This window comes from Lagenorhynchus albirostris, chromosome 4 (genome assembly GCF_949774975.1).
Source record: "Lagenorhynchus albirostris chromosome 4, mLagAlb1.1, whole genome shotgun sequence".
NCBI classification, from domain to species: Eukaryota; Metazoa; Chordata; class Mammalia; order Artiodactyla; family Delphinidae; genus Lagenorhynchus; species Lagenorhynchus albirostris.
In genome coordinates, this window is record NC_083098.1 from 9940719 (window position 1) to 9962576 (window position 21858).

Sequence of the window (21858 nt, forward strand, 5' to 3'; positions counted from 1 at the left end):
AAGAGGGAAGTAGAAGGAAAATGCTGAGGGGTTGTAGATCAGCTTACTCCATAATTATTGAAAGCTATAAAGAAACTGTTAAGACTCTCAACTAAGCCAGGTGGTCTGAATGGGAGGGAGTATGGACAGTAGTGTAAGGCAGACTTCGGTTGAATTCCAGGTGCACCACTTAATTTGTTCTTTGCATTTTTTTTTTTTTTTTTTACCGGTATACGGGCCTCTCACTGTTGTGGACTCTCCCGTTGCAGAACACAGGCTCCGGACGCGCAGGCTCAACAGCTATGGCCCACGGGCCCGGCCGCTCAATGGCATGTGGGATCCTCCCGGACCGGGGCGCGAACCCGCGTCCCCTGCATCGGCAGGTGGACTCCCAACCACTGCGCTACCAGGGAAGCCCTGCACCACTTAATTTGTACGAGACCTAATGTTAACTACCTATCCTCCCCAAACCTGACTTTCCTGATCTACAAAATTGAAGAAATGGTAATAGCTTTTTCACAGGGCCTACACACATTGAATCTCAACATCCTTTGTTAGTATATCCATTTAACAATGCTTGATCAAGGGAACTATCATGTCCTGTATTTTTATGTTATTGATATATTTGTCCACTGGTCCCAACTTTGCTGCCCTTTTTTGATTATATACTTAAGCCACTTTTAATGGATTCTAAACTCTTTGTATGAGACATGGAAGAATTAGGGCAAAAGAAAACTGACGGTAAAGGTAAAATATATGGAGAACATATTACGAGCTGGCATACACCAAAAACCTGAGGACATAGCAGTGGATATAGCTACTAATAAAGAGAGAAGATACAATAACTGAGTTGTCAGCCCTAGCCTCCTAGATGTTCTTAATTTCCTTTTGTCACCTTTATGAAAAAAAAGTTTTCCACAGTTGTCACCCCAAAGCAGGGTTGTCCCCATACCAAAATCCACATCGACCCCTAATACTCATTCAAAAAGTACACCTTGCCTTTACACTCAATATATTTACATTTCAGAAGTCAGACTATGACCAGATTATTTAGAACGCACACACACACACACAAACTTGAAAGAAGCATAGATTGCTTGATTCCTGGAAGCTGTTTGCCAATACAGTAGTGCATCAGACCACAAAGACCCTACAATCTGGGCAGGAGGCTAGTTAGAGGGTAAGGGAGGTAATGTCAGGTGCCCAAACTTAGCACTGGGGATGTATTTTCTATCTAGAAATGGTCCCACAAGCCACCAAAATTGGTTAAAAAATGTTTCCAACACACACACACAGAGTTAAATGCACTCCATCTGCTTTATTGCCTGCTAAAGACATAAATATACAGGAGTGGAGATAAAGAAGGGGATGAATGGGAGAGTTCAGGACCCAGGGCAAATCTAAACGGAAATGAGGCAGTGCAATAGGAGGAAGGACCAAGGGAAAATAAACTAGGTAAGCAACAGCACCGTGCATCAGAAGTCTTCTCCACCACTAAACTGGCAAAATATCTCTAGAGGGCCATCAGTCAAATGATGTCAAAATGGTAACTGGTTCTGTTTGTAATCCCTGTGTTGTTGAGGACCTTATGTGCAGGAACACAAGTTCCACTCCAGGCCACAGTCCCAATGCTTCCATTATCCTACAGAAGAACTGAGTGCTGTAAATATTTGTTGGGAGGTGTCATCTGCTAAGAGAAAGGAAGGCAGGTTTCTTGCTGCCTTTGAGGTAAGAGATGTGTCAGGATGTGAATAGCCTGGGTGAGAAGGAAAAGAGGAGGACGCCTCACAGTTTTCTCCCTGAGAGGTGGAAGAGAAAGAAAATAGCATCGGTGGTTTGGAGAGAAAAGATACAGTGCATTTTCAGCATTACCGGGGCCCCTTCGCAGAGCTTCAGATTCTCCCTCTCTAACACTTTGACCTGCCAATGCACTTGGACTCGACGCACTCATGAGGATGGGCTGAGTGCAAAGCCAAGTCAGCACGACAGGATACGGCTTCCCCTAAAATGAAAACTCAGCAACGGGCCAGCAGTGGGTGTGCGCGCGTTCAATGCAAGACTATGCGTGCGTGGCAACCCGCGGCATCAGTTGGCCGGGCGCCGTCCTCGCAGCCATCCACGCCCCGCCCCAGTTTAACCCCTCCCTCCGCCCCAGTTTAACTCCGCCCCCGCTCCGCTCCTATAAAAGCTGCGCTCGCCGCCGCCCTCCTTACAGTCAGGGAGCGCGGCCTAGCCGGGAGGTGGCTCCGTTGTCCCCCACTCAGTCGCACTCCGCGCACTCACACACTTGGAAGCGCCTCCCCACGTCCCTCCCCTGCCCTCCTCTTGCTCCGCTCTTCCGTCTCTCACCACGAACAGTCGCCGACCGACTGCCAATCCGCCTCTCGCTCTCTCCCTCTCTCCACAACATGACTGCCTGGGAAGCGGTGGCTCAGGCAGAGCAGCAGGAGGATTATTAAATAACGCAGCTCGACTCTGTTCAACTGGGAGTGGAGAGAAGGAGCCCAACGGCCAAGGCAGGGAGGGAGGGCAGAGGAGGGGTGCCAGGAAGGACAACCCCCGTGCTCCGAAGACAGAAATCCCCGCGTGCCCGGGAGAAGCCTAACAAGCGCCGCGGAGCCCTCCAGGTAGTAACGCCCCCGGTGCCCCCGCGCCCGGAGGGTCGCGCTTCGCGTCGCCGCGACACTGGCGCTGGCCTCAGGCGGACGCGGGAGGACCGCCCGGCGGTTGGCCGAGCTGTGACCGGGCCGCCCCGGAGCAGCCCGCGCGCAGGCCAGGGGCGCCGGCCGTGGGCCCGGCGTGCGCGGCGCGGAGACCTGGCCTCGCGGGCGGGGAGGGAGGGAGGCGGACGGGCTCGCTTCTCCGCCGGCGCGCGACTCCCCGCGTGCTGCGTGGCCTTTTCCTCCGCGCTCTTGAGCGCTCGGCTCCCCGCGGCCGCGGCCGCCACTCCGGGGCGATGCGGAGCGCGGCCGGCCGAGAAGGCAAGAGTTGGCGCAGGCTGGTGGCCGCTCCCCTCCCTCGCCGCTCGCTTCCCGCAGGTAGGGGCGGCCGGGCAGCGCTGACGCCGGGGGCTGCGGGTGCCCGGGCGGGGGCGGGGGCGTGGGAGGGGGAAGAGGAAGGAGGGGGCGGGGAGCCGCAGTGCCCGAGCCTGGACGTCCTCTCTCCTCCACCCGCTCGTTCTCCGGCGCTGGCTTCCTGGGTTGGGGGTCAGACGCTCCCCAGCGGCGGCAGGAACAGCAGCGACTTAGCGTGAACAAATTGCTTTGTGGTGGCGTGTCAAGGGCTCCAGGGAGGGGTGTCTGTGTGTGTGTGTGTGTGTGCGTTCGCCCTCCTGACTAATCAAAGCGTTGGTTCCCCGGGAAAGGAAATCAGTCCCGATCTGAAACCGCAGGTGTCCCCTTGCTCCGCCTCCCGTCACCTTTTGGCATGTGTCCCAGGACTCGTACAAGCAGTGCTATCAGGGGCAGGTGTGCGAGATGGGGTGACGGAGGGATTTGTGAATGGTGCTGCCCTGCGCGTGGAGGCTGAGCCTTGCTGATGTAGAGGACGAGGTATCCAGAGTGAGAAGAAAGGCTATTTATGGCAGAGTTGTGAAATTTCTGCGGGTTTCCTTCCGTGGTTCCTGAGCTTCTCTCTCGCCCTCTCTCCTCCTCTCTCTCTCTCTGTTCCTCTCTCCCATGTCTCCCCTTTTCTTTCTCAGAATTAGAAGCAATTCTGCTTTCCATTTCCCCTCCCCACCGTGGGGCATTGAATATGAGGGGAAGGAAGTCAGAAAATCACTTGTCATTTTACAGGTAGAAAAAAAATGCTTCTTAGAAGTTACCTATCTCTTGCCCTTTAATGTTTGTATGTACTTATTCTACACTCCTCCTACCTCTTCAGGCCACCAATAACAACACCTACAGGCAGAAAGTACCTACTTGGTTTCAACAGCTTTCATTTCTAATATCTTTACAGTTGGATACCTTCCCAGTGATATGTAACGCATATCCTCCATTTCTACCCCTAAGAAAGGCTATTAAAAATAATGCGCACACATTTTACCATAAAGATGGTTTTATTAAAAGACTTGGGGAAGAAAGAGAAGCAGACACCTAGTGAGTTTATATCGATTATTACTGATGAGAATTACAACTAGCTATTAAGAAAAGACCTAAAATACTATTAATCTAGTCTACAACATAATTAATTTGTTTCGGTTTCTTTTTGCTTTATGACAGGCAAAAATTCCAAAGACATGACTTGAAGCTTGGAAATGCCTTAGGACAGTGTCTGCCAACTATGCTTTAGCAACTTCATGTTTGTTCTTAAAAGTAGCAACCTGTGTTTTCATGGAACCGATGACGGGGTTGTGACGGAGATAGTAGGACAGTGTCCTTATTATTTTAAATTGGGATGTCTTTAAGCACCTGCCAAGTACAGTGTTTTTAAAGCATTGAAATTCCATATTGCAACCGCCGGTTCAGTAATTTCACGGAGAAGAAAGAGAAGTAGACTGACCAACTTATTGTCAGAGTGATTTGTCTTCATTTGGTATTAATTAAGGAGCTCCTTATTTTGATCAAAACATGCCAACTGTTGTTGTTTTTTTCCAGTGCAAAAGTAGCTTTCCTTAACAGTCCTGTTTATTTGGAAGACAAAGCAGTGTTAAGGATTTGTTATTTTGATTTGGTTAGATTCATGTTGGTTTAAAATACATTTTTGGCATTGGAGCATGTGCAGTTTTTATATATCACATTAAAACTTGAACTGAGCGCCGCACTCTGAGGGCTGTTACCTTCACTTTGCTGAATCACTGGAATGTAGAAGTAATGGGGAATTTTAAAATGTGCTTGATGAATTATATTATTGCAGTCATTAAAAGTCACATTTATGGATACTTCTTTGACACCATTAGAGAATCAGCAACTGTTTATTATTTTAATAATGAATTTTTTACTGTAGAATGTTAATTTATATCAAACTTGTGAAGTAGAAAATGAAAAAATATTACATTTTATAGATATTGAACTCCTTATTGCATTTTATCACATAGTGTTCATAATAAAGGGCCTGTCATGTGCAAGATACTATCTAGGTACTGTGGAGAGGAACATAGGACTTCCTTGCTTCCTGCCCTTCAGGAGCTTACTCTCCAGTTGGGGCAAATCTGATGCGCATGGTTGAACAGAGGTAGCAAACCTTGACAATAAGAGGTTGCATGTCTAATGAAGACTGCAGGAGTTCAGAGCATGACAATAACATTTCATACTGGATTTTGTCTGAAAAGACTTCCGGCGTAGGTAAGACTTGCTTGGTTTTGATCTTAAAGGATAAATAGGATTAGTGGCTTGTGGATGAGAATATAAGGTATAAGATGTAAGTCTCCTGGAATTGTAGAAAAGAACATAAGATTTAAGAAAGATAAGTTTGTTTTGAAATAGATTTTGATATTGCAAAGTGGTTGAATTTGTTGTGCAAAGTGCAGGTGAGTCTTTTTTTGATGAACAACATTCTGTATGCTGCATTCTTGGAATTGTCAATATTTCTGTACCTAAGGAGACAAATTTTTGATTTTACCTTGCCTTTTAATGAAAAATGTGCTTTATATGCATTTATAAAGAATAATTACTCTAAATATTTAAATATACCACATCACACTAAAGTATTGCATTTCGTATTAGTAACAAGGTGGCATGTACATGAAGTGAGGTGTTTGAGTTACATCCTTAGCCAATTCTCCTTAGATTTGCTCTAAAGGAAAGAGTATGAGGTATGTAAAAGAACAACTGTATTCATAGTGAGCAGTCATTGAATGCTTAATATTTTATTCATATAAAATGTGTAACTCATTAATATACTTTCTATAATATTTTTATTTTAAAGTTATTAGAATGCATCTGCATAATAGTTAATCTATCTTTACATTATTTTCCATGAATATATAGCTATGATGTAGGGCCTATGGGGAACAATTTTAGAATTGTAGTGACAGTTTTAAAGATGTTTTAATTGTCTTCTAGTAAATAGATTGTATTACTAATAAGAGCATGCTCTGTCTCTGAGCATTTTGAACTTAGTTATTTGCTTTTTGTATATATATTTGTTTATATATATATATATATATATGAAAGCAAACACAAAACTGTTTAAAATGCATTTCCCCATTTTAAGACCACAAGGGGAAAGATCTGAATTGACATTGAGCCTGTCTATTCAATATGACACCTGAGAAGTATGTTATGGTGACAATAAGGAAATAGTACAAATATTAGATATCACTTTCAATAAATAACAGAGTAGAATTACTTTCAGATTAGTTGAATTAAAAGATTTGCATATATATTTTGTCAACAGTGAATAGATAGGAGTTATTACAGAAGTGAAAATCCTATTAAATCACCTATTTCATATTCATGCAGGAATGGGATGATTTCCAATGTAGTCAAAGTACAGACCAGTGTATCTGTTAATTGGTCTCTTTTGAGTTTGGTTTTGGACTATATGTCAAAGGTGTATCACTTTGATAATCTCTCCTACTATATGACTGACAGCTTCTGTGTGATTTCCTTACTGGATAGTGACAAAATCTATTTGCTTTATATTGAGGACGTATGCTTCTATCAGCAATACTATCTTCACTATGCGAGAGTGTCAGTTAACAATAAAACATGAAGTCTGCGGTGGGAGAAGCAGTGAGAAAAGATGAGATTGATGAAAGACACTAACGAAAGAAACATACTTCAATATGTAGCTTAAACTAACTATAAAAATGTAAAGCTGACCAGTCTAAGCTGCAGTTGATACAGTACCAGCATATTGCTATCAGTTCTCACTTTAAAATGACTGTATTTCATTTTAAGCTGTTTTCATATGTGGGCTAAACAAAATGGCAAAAAAAGAAAGTGGTGGTTGAAAATGTTTACTAGGGTCTGTGGTATTGCAATAAAAAAAAAACATTTCTGCTTAGGTCTTTGACAGATACAGTTTGTTGTTTGGCCAAATTCCTGGCCCTATATTTAGATTAACTTAAAATGTACTTTTTCGTTTTGTGTTATTTACACTGTACTAACAATTTTGAAATTTTAATTGAACTTATTAAAATATTTGAACACTGTAACTGTGTTCTGATCTTAAATAAAATCTAAACGTCATTTATAAGGAAACATTTTTGTTACCTAACGGCAAATTCTTAACCTAGGGCAGTAGTTCTCAAAATGCGGTTCCGTGAGCGGTAGCACCAGTGAACTCGTTAAAATGCAATTCCACTGGATGATTGAACCAGAAACTCTGCGCTGGGGTCCCCGACATGATTCTCACACACTCTAAACTTTGAGAACCACTGACCTCGAATATCTTATAGTGAAACTTGAAGACTGTGTTTTCTACCTATTTTGTATCTAAATACTTTCCTCAACTGGTAGAGATAACTAAGCTTTAACTATTTAGACCTAGAAAATATTACATTCTCCATCAGAAGAATTACATCTTAATTAAAAACAAAAACAAAAAGACTTTCTAATTCCTGTGCACATGTTTGTTGTTGATTGGGGAAGCAATACATAAGTGTGGAATTTAACTGGACAGTAATGACCTCAGACTGACCTTATTGGTAGTCATTTATAAGGCAAAAAATATGCACAGTGTACAAAGGTTGACCATTTTTTGTTTAGTTTTGTTGACTCGTGATATTTTTCGTCTTGGCATTTATAATCATCTTCTCTGGGTAAGACTACAGTTATTTTAGCTGCTCAACAATAGCTTCACCAGTGTGGAATGTTCTCTCAAATGTTCTTACTACTAAAATAAATTTTAGACCACATCTGTACATCCTTCAAGATTAAAGATAATGTGTTCAAATCCTGTGTCTCTCTTAGTATCCTTGTCCCTCACTTCGTCTTCCCTCCCCCCTCCACTCCCCCAACCCCTGCCTTTCAGATATGAGCTCAATCATCCCTTCTCTAAGGAAACCTTCCTTGGCCTCCTTTGCTACATTAGTTGCCCTATTATATATTGTTTTAGTTCCATGTTCTTCTACCTTGTGGTACTCATTGCAGTTTAATTTTATGTGTATTTGTGTGATTGGTTCAGAATCATCAGGATTTAACGGTGGCCAACACATAAATAAATATTGGCTGAATAACTGTCTGCCTTCGTTCTAAGGGTATTTTATGTTTTTCCAAAGACTGACACTTTAAAAAGTATTTTAAAATAAAGGGAGTCCTAGAATATATGTAAACACGGGCGTTGTTTTCCTTTATATTTTGCAAATTATGAGATGTTTATTAACAACAGCAGCAATGGCTATAATGTGCTGAACATGTCTTCCGTGTTAAACACTTTATATATGTTATGCCATGCAATTCTCTTAACATTATAAAGTTTTGTGTGTATTTTAGAGATGAGGAAACTGACACTCTGTTCTGTGCTCTGCCAAAGCTACTGACACCAAACATTGATTTTTTTTTTTTTTACAATGATGAAGAAATTATGAAACCAGTGGACAGAAAACGTGAAGGGGTGTATTTTCTTCTTATTCCTGATTTGACTCAGGGCCCAGCAATATCTGTGCAGTACTCACCGTGTTGCCACTATCTTCAGCAGTGCTGTTGTTGCTTTTTGGGTGATTGGAAGAAGTGATGGAGGACTTCTAAGGGTGATGCTCCCGTCTTCTTATTGTTCTTTTCAGTACTGATATTTTTTACCCTCAGTGCCACTCAATCACAATTCTTTTACCCCAGCTGGTCAGAATCTCCCAACTTATTAGTGGAAATTTAAGATGTAACCAAGTATAATTTTAAGAATGAGTGCCGGGCTTCCCTGGTGGCGCAGTGGTTGAGAGTCTGCCTGCCGATGCAGGGGACACGGGTTTGTGCCCTGGTCCGGGAGGATCCCACATGCCGTGGAGTGGCTGGGCCCATGAGCCATGGCCGCTGAGCCTGTGCGTCCGGAGCCTGTGCTTCGCAACGGGAGAGGCCACAACAGTGAGAGGCCCGCGTACCGCGCCCCCCCCCAAAAAAAAAGAATGAGTGCCTTTATGCAGAGAATATTAAGGTATTAGATATTCTTCATATTTGGAGATATGCAGCTTATCTTCTGGAAAAGATCAACAAAGCTTTGAGAACCTTGCTCAAGCAAAGTTGACCTTAGGTGCAGTCTGTTAATTCAGCTGTCTCCCATGAGAAAAAAAAAAATTACATGATCACATCAGTTTAGTTTCTTTTGGCTTTTAATCTTCAACTTATTTATTTAAATGTGGGTTTAGTCAATGTTCAAATGTTTGAAGCAAAGGGCATATTTAAAAATATTTAAGTATTCTAATTCTGTAGAAGTCCAGGGACAGTTAAATTTGGTTATTCTGAAGCCCTCTGCTAGACTAACGGACAAAGTTATATAGTTCATAATGTGTTTAAATCAGTCAATAACATGAATAAAAGTAGATGCCTAATATCAAAAGGAAAAAAATTGGTGTTTCACTGAGTGTGTCTCTTAGGTGAGAGGTTTTGTAGATTTTGTCAGAACCTGTTCTCTGTTGCTGGAATCGTTTAATCATTAACTGGAACCTTAGCCATGCCCCTGATTTAGGACCAATCCTTCTGTGTAGAGGAAGATTGACTGACTTCTCGCCCAACATGTTGGGACTTAACATCAAGCCACCCTTGCTGTCCAGCTCTAATGTTATAATGTGTTTACAGTAATGCCTCTTTCTAATAACCGAAACTGATTTCTCACCTAATGTTTTCCCCTGCCTCTTGATAACTTACTCGATATCACCATTTCTCATAGCATTTGAGCAAGGCCTTTCTTTTCTTCTGACAGAGCCTTCTTTATTTCTTTAAGGACTTGGATCATGCTTCTAAACCACCGCACTTCCTGCGCCCTTTTCATCTGCCAGCAGGTTCCCCCCCGGCTGCCCTAGTAATTACTTTCCTGGCTGTCATTTCCAGCTCTTAGAGGTGTGCTTCATTTCCAGGGCCCACTCTTGGCCCTCCATGATGCCAGACACTTACGGCATGTTGCCCCACCCCCAGATACACAGGTTGGTTGGACTTTCTGGAAGTACTTTGAGCTGGGGTTGTAAAGTGCTTTTCAGACTACAGGGCAAGTCTAGTTCCAGGTTCTGACCATCACCAGACTGCCTCATTTTGCTACATGTTATCTTCCCTTATCTGGCTGTGTCCCACTGTAGAGCTACCTCATTCATCATCATTGACAGCAGACATTTTGTAAATGCTTATTATGAATAAGTCAGTCTGTTTCAAGAAGAGTGTACCTCCTATGGTTCCTGTGGCTCCTTAACAGCTTAATCCACATGAACGGAATACAGATTCTTCCATGTCTGGTTTGATTCTTTAGTGTTTGCCTGTTTCTCTTATTCTAACTCACTGGTTTATTTCAAGATGATCTGGCTTTTCTCCATTCTCTTGTGTAACCTTATTTGAATATGACATGTTTGGAAAGTCAAACAGCTGAAGAAACATACTTCAGACTGTGTGATGCCTTCTCTGATTTTCCCCATTTGTTAATGAAACCTAGAGGTATTCCTTTGTTCAGGACGTGTTTGTTAAGCCAGGTGTACTACCTTAGTTCAACTTTTCTGGGAGTCTTAGTGATACACCTTCCTCATCAACCAAATTCAGACTGGCGTGTCATATTTCTTATGTACCTGTTCACTGCAATGAACTCTTTCCTGCAAAGTTAAATACTGTGATTCTGTTAGTGAGTTGTTATTGTTGTGTATTTGGCTTTTTTGTTTGGTTTTGGCAGTAGCAGCAAATGATATATCACAAACCTATGTAAGGTTTACAAATAAAATCAAAACAAGTGTAAAAACATGACAGAAATAAATGCAGATGTAGGCTTTGACATTCTAGGCAATTCTTCCTCAAGTATTTTTGTTTGATTGTTTTTTGTTATTTATAGGTATACAGATTACCAGAACATTAAGTCATTAAGCCAGAATATATGAAATGTGTTTAGTGAGTACTCTTTTCTAAGATACAGTATTCTTTAGGACATCCAGGAAAAGCTTGAAAGGGAAAAGACATCAGATGAGAAGGTTAAGAAAAGGAAAAACATACCTCTAAACCATACCTCTAAATAAAACTCAAATTCAGTATTAGAAATGCAGACTAAGAGTAACTTATTTCAGGTAAAGTTTCAAAATATCTTATTGATAACAAAACCAATGGGTCTGCACACCAGGATTCCTAAACTTTCAAAGGAATGTTACCTACTGGGCAGATAGCTCAAGAATAGTTATTTGACTTTGTTTTCAATTTTTAATATTATATTCATGTGCAAACAGACCCAAGAAAACTAAACGTATTCACTAATAAGTGAGTTACTTAAAAGTTAGAGTGTACCTCTTATAGCAGTAATTTTAAACATAAAGTATAGATTACTAAACAGGGCCATCAAAAAATCATTACAGATTTGTACACAGCAAACGTATAAACTTATAGCAACATTATGGTTAAAATTAACTTTGAGGGATAGTTCCTGCAGTGTACCTCAAGACGTAAATATGGTGGTATTGGGAGATATCTTCTTCAACAACACCAGCCAACCTTTTGAAAGAATCAAGGGCCCTGCAGTGGGAGGGTCTAAGTTGATCAGAGGGAGAGTATAATATGAAGCATTCCAGGGGGAAATGGTGATGGTGCCAGGTCCAAGTGCTGCTCAAAACACTGAAGGGATAAAGACAGTATAGCATTAACTATCTAGTGAAGAGTAGGAAGGAATTGCCTCCCAGGATATTTCTGAGGAGCATCAGGTTCACTGGATGATGACACACAAAATGTAGCCCCAGAAGTCTAACGCAGGAAATGATTCGATGATGTATCTTAAAAGCCAAAGAGTTTTAATTTGAATATAGGATAGATTGGTGAATTTGAAGTTCTGGAGATCCTCCAGCCCCCCTTCCAATCTGCTAGACCTCAGTCTCTCCAGTCACCTTTGAGGCAAGGGAGCTATCCAGGGTACTAGACTCTTGCCAAAATCCTCTCTTGCAAAACTGTGCAAAATACTTTGTTGTTTTTGTTTCTGCTGATCATAGAGCCTGACATTGCAGATGCTGCATCATTCACTTGGAATGACTAACCTTCCATCATTTGGTTTATTCCAGTGGGTCCTTCAAGGCTCAATTCAAATGTAAAATTCAAGGATGCTTACCTCAACCCTATGTAAGAAGCCTATTCTGAGTGTCAGTAACAGCCTGTGTATATATCATTATCAAATCTCCCTTTAAAGTATCATAATTCACTGCTTGTTTGTGCTTCATGCCCACTGGATTGTGAACTTAATGAGGGCAGGTGTTCTGTGCTTTATTCTCTTTTTCAAACAGCTCATCTAACTCTGTGATGTGAAGATGCTCAGTAATTGATAAATGAATGAATACTGCTTAAGAGTGACTTGAATATTGTACGTCTTGTGTGAACTGTTCCCAGTGCTAACCACATCTAGGCTCACTTTGAATACTGCCCTCCATGGCTTTTTCATGGACTGAAAATGTGTTCTTAACTTGGAACCAAGTAACCTAAAATGACCAAAAGTCTTGAAAAAAATGAAAGGAATGGAGGAACTATGGCATACATACCATGGGCGTTAGGGGATAGCAAGGTTTAAGGAAAGTAGCATAGGCTGATATGGAGATTGGGGGCCAAAGGACTGTCTGGTTTCTCATGTCCTCAAACAAGCATCCTGAACATTCACTCCATATTCATTTTCTAAGGCTTCTGGAACTTGCGATCACACATATCATTGCTCTGAATGTTCAGTGTGGCAATAAGTGATAATGTCATCGTAGAAAAACTTTTGTTTACATGGAAGTCATCCTGTCACTGGTGTGGTATTGACTTACTGATCACTTTTACATGATGTAGGTAAATTGTGTACCTGACTATATCTTCCCTTATTGGGACAGTGCAAGAATAGTTTAGGTACCACAGTTTTCCTTTTGGTCAGAAATTCCCTGTATTTCAAGTGCATGAACCATAGAAAACGGTGTGGGGCCTTTTCCTGGGGGATATTTTCACTTTATAATTCTGCTTTTCACATTTTTGAAGTATAACTACTATCTATCCTGTACATCATGCTGTTTCTCTTTCCTGTTTTGATTTTTTTCTTGTACCTATTGCCAGCAGGAATGTTTCAATTATGAAACATAAAAAGAAAAGCTATATATTTTAGTGATTTTTACCCCTTGGCAAAGCTAGTTATATAACTCAGAGAAAAATATGGAGTCAGAATAACTTAGATGTAGAAGAAGGAATTTTAAAAAGTGCTAAAAAATGAATAAAGCAAAAGTTTTCTAAAACCATCTTAACTAAACTCAGTTTGGAAAACTAATAATTTTTTTACTAAGTATTTAGAATTATGCCCAATAATATCATCATTAATTTTAGAGATTAAAAATTGCTAGTCATTTTCTTTTTTTTAAATTTTAAAATTTTATTTTTTTTATACAGCAGGTTCTTATAAGTTATCCATTTTATACATATTAGTGTATATATGGCAATCCCAATCTCCCAATTGTTAGTCATTTTCTAATAATACTAGAGATGAAACACTCCTATAAAAACTATGGTTCGGTTGCAGCTATTTGCCTACTCACTATTATTATTTACCTTCAGCGCTCGCTGAAAAGTGCTTATGGACAAGAGTGCCAGATCCTGCTGTTCTTCAGCATATCGGACCAGGTCAAGAAACTGAAGCACAGAGAAGTTAAGTAACTTGACCAATATAGAAATCTATTAAATGAAGAACCAGGATCCAAACCAGAGGGCAGACAGCAGAAGTAAGAAGAACTACAACCTTGCAGGCTGTGGAACAAAAACCACATTCACAGAAAGATAGACAAGATGAAAAGGCATAAGGCTATGTACCAGATGAAGGAACAAGGTAAAACCCCAGAGAAACAACTAAATGAAATGGAGATAGGCAGTCTTCCAGAAAAAGAATTCAGAGTAATGATAGTGAAGATGATCCAGGACCTCGGAAAAAGAATGGAGGCAAAGATCGAGAAGATGAAAGAAATGTTTAAGAAAGACCTAGAAGAATTAAAGAACAAACAAACAGAGATGAACAATACAGTAACTGAAATGAAAACTAAACTAGAAGGAGTCAATAGCAGAATAACTGAGGCAGAAGAATGGATAAGTGACCTGGAAGAGAGAATGGTGGAATTCAATGCTGTGGAACAGAATAAAAAAGAATGAAAAGAAATGAAGACAGCCTAAGAGACCTCTGGGACAACATTAAACACAACAACATTCGCATTATAGGGGTTCCAGAAGGAGGAGAGAGAGAGAAAGGACCCAAGAAAATATTTGAAGACATTATAGTCTAAAACTTCCCTAACATGGGAAAGGAAATAGCCACCCAAATCCAGGAAGCACAGAGAGTCCCATACATGATAAACCCAAGAAGAAACACACCGAGACACATAGTAATCAAATTGGCAAAAATTAAAGACAAAGAAAAATTATTGAAAGCAGCAAGGGAAAAATGACAAATAACATGGAAAGGAACTCCCATAAGGCTAACAGTTGATTTCTCAGCAGAAACTACAAGCCAGAAGGGAGTGGCATGATACACTTAAAGTGATGAAAGGGAAGAACCTACAACCAAGATTACTCTACCCGGCAAGGATCTCGTTCAGATTCGATGGAGAAATCAAACGCTTTATAGACAAGCAAAAGCTAAGAGAATTCAGCACCACGAAACCAGTTCTGCAACAAATGATAAAGGAACTTCTCTAAGTGGGAAACACAGAGAAGAAAAGGACCTACAAAAACAAACCCAAGACAATTAAGAAAATGGTCATAGGAGCATACATATTGATAATTACCTTAAATGTGAGTGGATTAAATGCTCCAACCAAAAGACACAGGATCGCTGAATGGATACAAAAGCAAGACCCATATATATGCTGTCTACAAGAGACCCACTTCAGACGTAGGGACACATACAGACTGAAAGTGAGGGGATGGAAAAAGATATTCCATGCAAATGGAAATCAGAAGAAAGCTGGAGTAGCAATACTCATATCAGATAAAATAGACTTTAAAATAAAGAATGTTACAAGAGACAAGGAAGGACACTACGTAATGATCAAGGGATCAATCCGAGAAGAAGATATAACAATTATAAATATATATGCACCCAACATAGTAGCACCTCAATACATAAGGCAACTGCTAACAGCTATAAAAGAGGAAATTGACAGTAACACAACAATAGTGGGGGACTTTAACACCTCACTTACACCAATGGACAGATCATCCAAACAAAATTAATAAGGAAACACAAGCTTTAAATGACAAAATAGGCCAGATAGATTTAATTGATATTTATAGGACATTCCATCCAAAAACAGCAGATTACACTTTCTTCCAAGTGTGCACAGAACATTCTCCAGGATAGATCACATCTTGGGTCACAGATCAAGCCTCAGTACATTTAAGAAAATTGAAATCATATCAAGTATCTTTTCTGACGACAATGCTATGAGATTAGAAATCAATTACAGGGAAAGAAACACAAACACATGGAGGCTAAACAATACGTTACTAAATAACCAAGAGATCACTGAAGAAATCAAAGAGGAAATGAAAAAATATCCAGAGACAAATGATAATGAAAACAAAACGATCCAAAACCTATGGGATGCAGCAAAAGCAGTTTTAAGAGCAAAGTTTATAGCTATACAAGCTGACCCCAGGAAGCCAGAAAAATCTCAAACAATCTAACCTTACACCTAAAGGAATTAGAGAAAGAAGAACAAACAAAACCCAGAGTTAGCAGAAGGAAAGAAATCATAAAGATCAGAGCAGAAATAAATGAAATAGAAACAAAGAAAACAATAGCAAAGATCAATAAAACTAAAAGCTGGTTTTTGAGAAGATAAACAAAGTTGATAAACCATTAGCCAGACTCACCAAGAAAAAGAGGGAGAGGACTCAAATCAATAATATTAGAAATGAAAAAAGAGAAGTTACAACAGACACGGCAGAAATACAAAGCATCCTAAGAGACTACTACAAGCAACTCTGTGCCAATAAAATGGAAAACCTGGAAGAAATGGACAAATTCTTAGAAAGGTGTAACCTTCCAAGACTGAACCAGGAAGAAACAGAAAATATGAACAGACCAATCACAAGTAATGAAATTGAAACTGTGTTTAAAAATCTTCCAACAAACAAAAGTGCAGGACCAGATGCCTTCACAGGTGAATTCTATCAAACATTTAGAGAAGAGTTAACACCCATCCTTCTCAAACTCTTCCAAAAAATTGCAGAGGAAGGAACACTCCAAAACTCATTCTATGAGGCCACCATCACCCTGATACCAAAACCAGACAAAGACACTACAAAAACAAAAATGGCAGGCCAATATCACTGATGAATTTAGATGCAAAAATCCTTAACAAAATGCTAGCAAACAGAATCCAACAACACATTAAAAGGATCATACATCTGATCAAGTGGGTTTATCCCAGGGATACAAGGATTCTTCAGTATACACAAATCAATCAATGTGATACACCATATTAACAAATTGAAGGATAAAAACCATCTGGTCATCTCAATAGATGCAGAAAAAGCTTTTTACAAAATTCCACACAATTTTTATTTTATGATAAAAACTCTCCAGAAAGTGGGCATAGAGCGAACCTCCCTCAACATAATAAAGGCCATATATGAGAAACACACAGCAAATATCATTCTCAATGGTGAAAAACTGAAAGCATTTCCTCTAAGATCAGGAACAAGACAAGGATGTCCACTCTCACCACTGTTATTCAACATAGTTTTGGAAGTCCTAGCCATGGCAATCAGAGAAAAAGAAATAAAAGGAATACAAGTTGGAAAAGAAGAAGTAAAGCTGTCACTGTTTGCAGATGACATGATACTATACATAGAGAATCCTAAAAATGCCAGCAGAAAACTATTAGAGCTAAACAATGAATTTGATAAAGTTGCAAGATACAAAGTTAATGCACAGAAATCTCTTGCATTCCTATACACTAATGATGAAAAATCTGAAAGAGAAATTAAGGAAACCCTCCCATTTACCATTGCAACAAAAAGAATAAAATACCCAGGAATAAACCTACTTAAGGAGGCAAAAGACCTGTATGCAGAAAACTGTAAGACACTGATGAAAGAAATTAAACATGATACCAACAGATGATGAGATATACCATGTTCTTGAGTTGGAAGAATCAATATTTTGAAAATGACCATGCTACCCAAAGCAATCTACATATTTAATGCAATCCATATGAAATTACCAATGGCCTTTTTACAGAATTAGAACAAAAAATCTTAAAATTTGTATGGAGACACAAAACACCCCGAATAGCCAAAGCAGTCTTGAGGGAAAAAAACAGAGCTGGAGGAATCAGACTCCCTGACTTCAGACTATACTATAAAGCTACAGTAATGAAGACAATATGGTACTGGCACAAAAACAGAAAGATAGATCAATGGAACAGGGCAGAAAGCCCAGAAATAAACCCATGCACCTGTGGTCATCTAATTTCTGGTGACAAAGGAGGCAAGGATATACAATGGAGAAAGGACAGTCTCTTCAATAAGTGGTGCTGGGAAAATTGGACAGCTACATGTAAAAGAATGAAATTAGAATACTCCCTAACACCATACACAAAAATAAACTCAAAATGGATTAGAGACCTAAATGTATGACTGGGCATTATAAAACTCTCAGAGGAAAACATAGGAAGAACACTCTTTGACATAAATCACAGCAAGAAATTTTTTGATCCACCTCCTACAGTAATGGAAATAAAAACAAAAATAAACAAATGGGACCCAATGAAACTTCAAAGCTTTTGCACAGCAAAGGAAACAGTAAACAAGACGAAAAGACAACCCTCAGAATGGGAAAAAAAATTGCAAATGAATCATCGGACAAAGGATTAATCTCCAAAATATATCAACAGCTCATGTAGCTCAATATTAAAAAAGCAAACAACCCAATACAAAAATGGGCAAAAGACCTAAATAGACATTTTTCCAAAGAAGACATACAGATGGCCAAGAGGCACATGAAAAGCTGCTCAACATCACTAATTATTGGAGGAATGCAAATCAAAACTACAATGAGGTATCACCTCACACCAGTTAGAATGGGCATCATCAGAAAATCTACAAACAAGAAATGCTGGAGAGGGTGTGGAGAAAAGGGCACTCTGTTGCACTGTTGGAAGGAATGTACATTGATACAGCTACTATGGAGAACAGTATGGAGGTTCCTTAAAACACTAAAAATAGAACTACCATATGACCCATCAATCCCACTACTGGGCATATACCTTGAGAAAACCATGATTCAAAAAGACACATGCACCTCAATGTTCATTGCAGCGTTATTTACAATAGCCAGGTCATATGGAAGCAACCTAAATGCCCATCGACAGACAAATGGATAAAGAAGATGTGGTACATATATACAATGGAATATTACTCAGCCATATAAAGGAACAAACTTGGGTCAGTTGTAGAGACGTGGATGGATCTAGAGACTGTCACACAGAGTGAAGTAAGTCAGAAAGAGAAAAATATCGTATATTAACGCATATATGTGGAACCTAGAAAATGGAACCGATGAACCAGTTTGCAGCACAGAAGTTGAGACACAGAAGTAGAGATAAAACGAATGGACACCAATGGGGGAAAGTGGCGGGGGTTGGGTGTGGTGGTGTGATGAATTGGGTGATTGGGATTGACCATGTATACAGTGATGTATATAAAATGGATGACTAATACGAAAAAAAAAATACTATGGTTTAATCCATCTAAAAGTAAAGTTGCCTTAAAACTGTCTCAAGAGTACATATGATGTATGCTTACAGTTTAGGTGTTTTATAATGTAACTGTTAGGAGAAAAAGGTGAATTTTAGGCACCATGTGGATCGTTTGCGTTGTGTAAGCGTAGCCCTAGGACTCCTCAGCTCTCAGTCAGACCTAGGACTCCTTAGGGACCAAAAGTGATGGTTGCCTCTGATTTAGACTATGGCCATGAAAAGATGGGGGCCTGCTATGATTACATTCTTCTTTTCTTCTTCAACATAATAAAGTAATGCAATTTACACCCCCGACCAAAACCGGTTTAAGTGCTTGTACCAATATCAGTGAATTAAAATTTTTTTGACATTGTTTGACATTAAGTCAAAACTTGGATCAATCTTTGTTAAATATGTATATGTACAGACATGCACATGTATATAGCAATGTGTTTTTCTATAATGGGATTTGTCTTATAAAATTTTTTCCTAATAATGCAGGTGTTTTTTAGTTTTTTTTTTTTTTTTTGTGAGGGGAACACGTGCATCAGTTAGTGCTCTTCAGAAAAACAGAGCCAACTGTGTATATATCCATATCACCTGTCTACAAGAAGATTCATTTTAAGGAATTAGTTTGTGTGATTCTGGTGGCTGGCAAATCTGAAATCTGTAGGGCCAGCCAGCAGGCTGGAAAATCAGGCAGGATTTCTGTGTTACAGTTTGAGGCAGCATTCCTTCATCTCCAGGAAATTTCAGTTTTTGCTTTTAGGCCTTCAACTGATTCAGTGAGATCCACCCACATTATTGAAGGTGATCTGCTTTACTTAATGTCAAATGATTATAGACATTAATCATGTTTACAAAATACTTTTCACAGCAACATCTAGGTTAGTGTCTGACCAAACATTTGGGCACCATAGCTAAGCCAGAATTTCACATACCATTTAACCATCACAGAGGGTGACGGATAATATGGTAACAAGCCCTTTCTAGTTTACATGATAAGTTTGTGCATACATTTTTTTCCTTTGGCCAGATATACTTTAGCATTATTCATATTTGTAGGCATAGATCGTCATTCATCTGTTCCTTATACGTTTTGTAATCATTTATTAAGCATGCACTTTGTACAAGAGACAATACTAGGCCACTGAATAACTTCAAAAAGTGAATGACAGAGGCTATGTCTTCTAAGTGTTTTAATTCTAGTGGAAGAGCCATAGTATAATAGATGACTGTATGATAAGTAAATCTGCAGAGTAGAAATGTGTGTTTTTCAGTCATGTCAATTAAATGTCATTTCCCTCATGAGCAATCAAAAAATAATTCACGACAATGGTTAATATGCCAAGTTACTACGCTTATTAATTTAAGGATGACTCATATGTAAAATTGAATTATGAAAGTATGGTTGCCCACTGCAGGTCAACTTCATTTAGACAGTGTTGGCCATGTATGCTTTCAGTTTAGCACATTAAAGGATTTGTATTCAGCTTATGCAAAGGTGATTCAGTATATACTCAAACAGGTCTGACAAGTGGGCTGTCATGTTTTATTGATGATCTTGTACTTTACATAGCATAGAGCAATAAATATTTTCCTTACAGCCTCCAAATGGTTGTTTTCTCATAGCACTTTCTCCTTCCAAAACTACATTTTATTTCTCTTTTATTATTCAATGAATGTGAACTTCTCTGCCTGGCTTTTGAAGCCCTCTGTAAACTCGCCACACTTTACTAATCCAAACATAGATCTTCCACTTTGTTAAGGTCATGTAACTTAGAACACTCTCACATATGCAGCATATGCATTTAATCCTTTCTGTTTATGCAAATCTCAGCAGTCATTACAGGCCTGGCTCCATGAAACCTTCCATGACAACTCTAACCCGCCTAGGGAGTTTCCTTTGCTGCACTCTGAGTTGCAAGCAATACCTAGTTGGCACCAGACAATTAAGTACAGTCTGTTCTGCTGTAATGCATTTTTCTGTAATGTGAATTAGCTCCTACAGGATTGATGAATAGGGGAATTACGTTAGTAAAATGTGGAATTTGGTTCATGTGTGATTTCTCCCCAGCATAATATTCAGCTTTACCAGGTAATTATAGCTGCACGCAAAGTATACTAATACAGGCAAATGCAAAATACAATAGAGGAATACCCTTTCACCTAACTGCTTTCATCTTTTTTTTTTTTTTTGCGGTACGTGGGCCTCTCACTGTTGTGGCCTCTCCCATTGCGGAGCACAGGCTCCGGACGCGCAGGCTCAGCGGCCATGGCTCACGGGCCCAGCCGCTCCGCGGCATGTGGGATCTTCCCGGACCGGGGCACGAACCCGCGTCCCCTGCATCGGCAGGCGGACTCCCAACCACTGCGCCACCAGGGAAGCCCTACTTTCACCTTTTTTATAAAATAGGAAAAAGTTTATGTATTTCCTGTATTATTTCTTTTTATAATTAGAGATTTTACATGTCTTTTTAGGCATACGGTGTTTTTATAAAAATTGTTTTGGTTTTGTTTAGAACTTTGTGATATAAATACATAGATTTTTGAGTGTTTCTGCAAAGCCCTAATTTTGGGGTATAAGCTCTGTTGTATTTATTGTGCAGTTTTTCAGAATGAAAGGACATATATGTTGCAATAGCAGGAATTGAGAAAATTTACTTCAAATCACTCAATATTTATGGAGCATCCACTCTGTGCCACACACTAGTGTTGATGTTGGATGTATGAAAAATGAGCAAGGCTTACTTTTGAGTACCTAGGAGACTAAGCCAAATTCCTGTATGATGGTGGTTCTTTTGCTTACTTAGCTCAGTGGACTAGGACGAAGAGAGAATATAAGAAGTAACTGTGGCATTTGTGTGTGTTCCTCATACTGCCTGGAGCGCTCTCTCATTCATGCTTTCTTTAGCCAGTTTCTTCCCAAGCTTCATCTCTCAATTCAAACATCTTTTCTTTATACTATTTTAATCTCACATGGCATGAGGTACCTTTCTTTGATAGCACTCAAGGTAGCTGTTATTTTCAATTCTTTGTGATATTATTTAGATAATATTTTTCTTAGACTGCTCCTGAGAACAGAGATC

General features: G+C 39.7%; 1 protein-coding gene across 1 annotated transcript in view; it reads left to right on the forward strand.

The window, feature by feature from the left end:
* Nucleotides 1–2247: 2247 nt before the first annotated feature.
* Nucleotides 2248–21858, forward strand: part of CCSER1 (coiled-coil serine rich protein 1) — a 1250826-nt gene continuing 1231215 nt past the window's right edge. The window contains exon 1 of the mRNA XM_060147099.1: nucleotides 2248–2606. The gene's annotated coding sequence lies outside the window, so the exon portion shown is untranslated. The remainder of the gene's footprint in view (nucleotides 2607–21858) is intronic.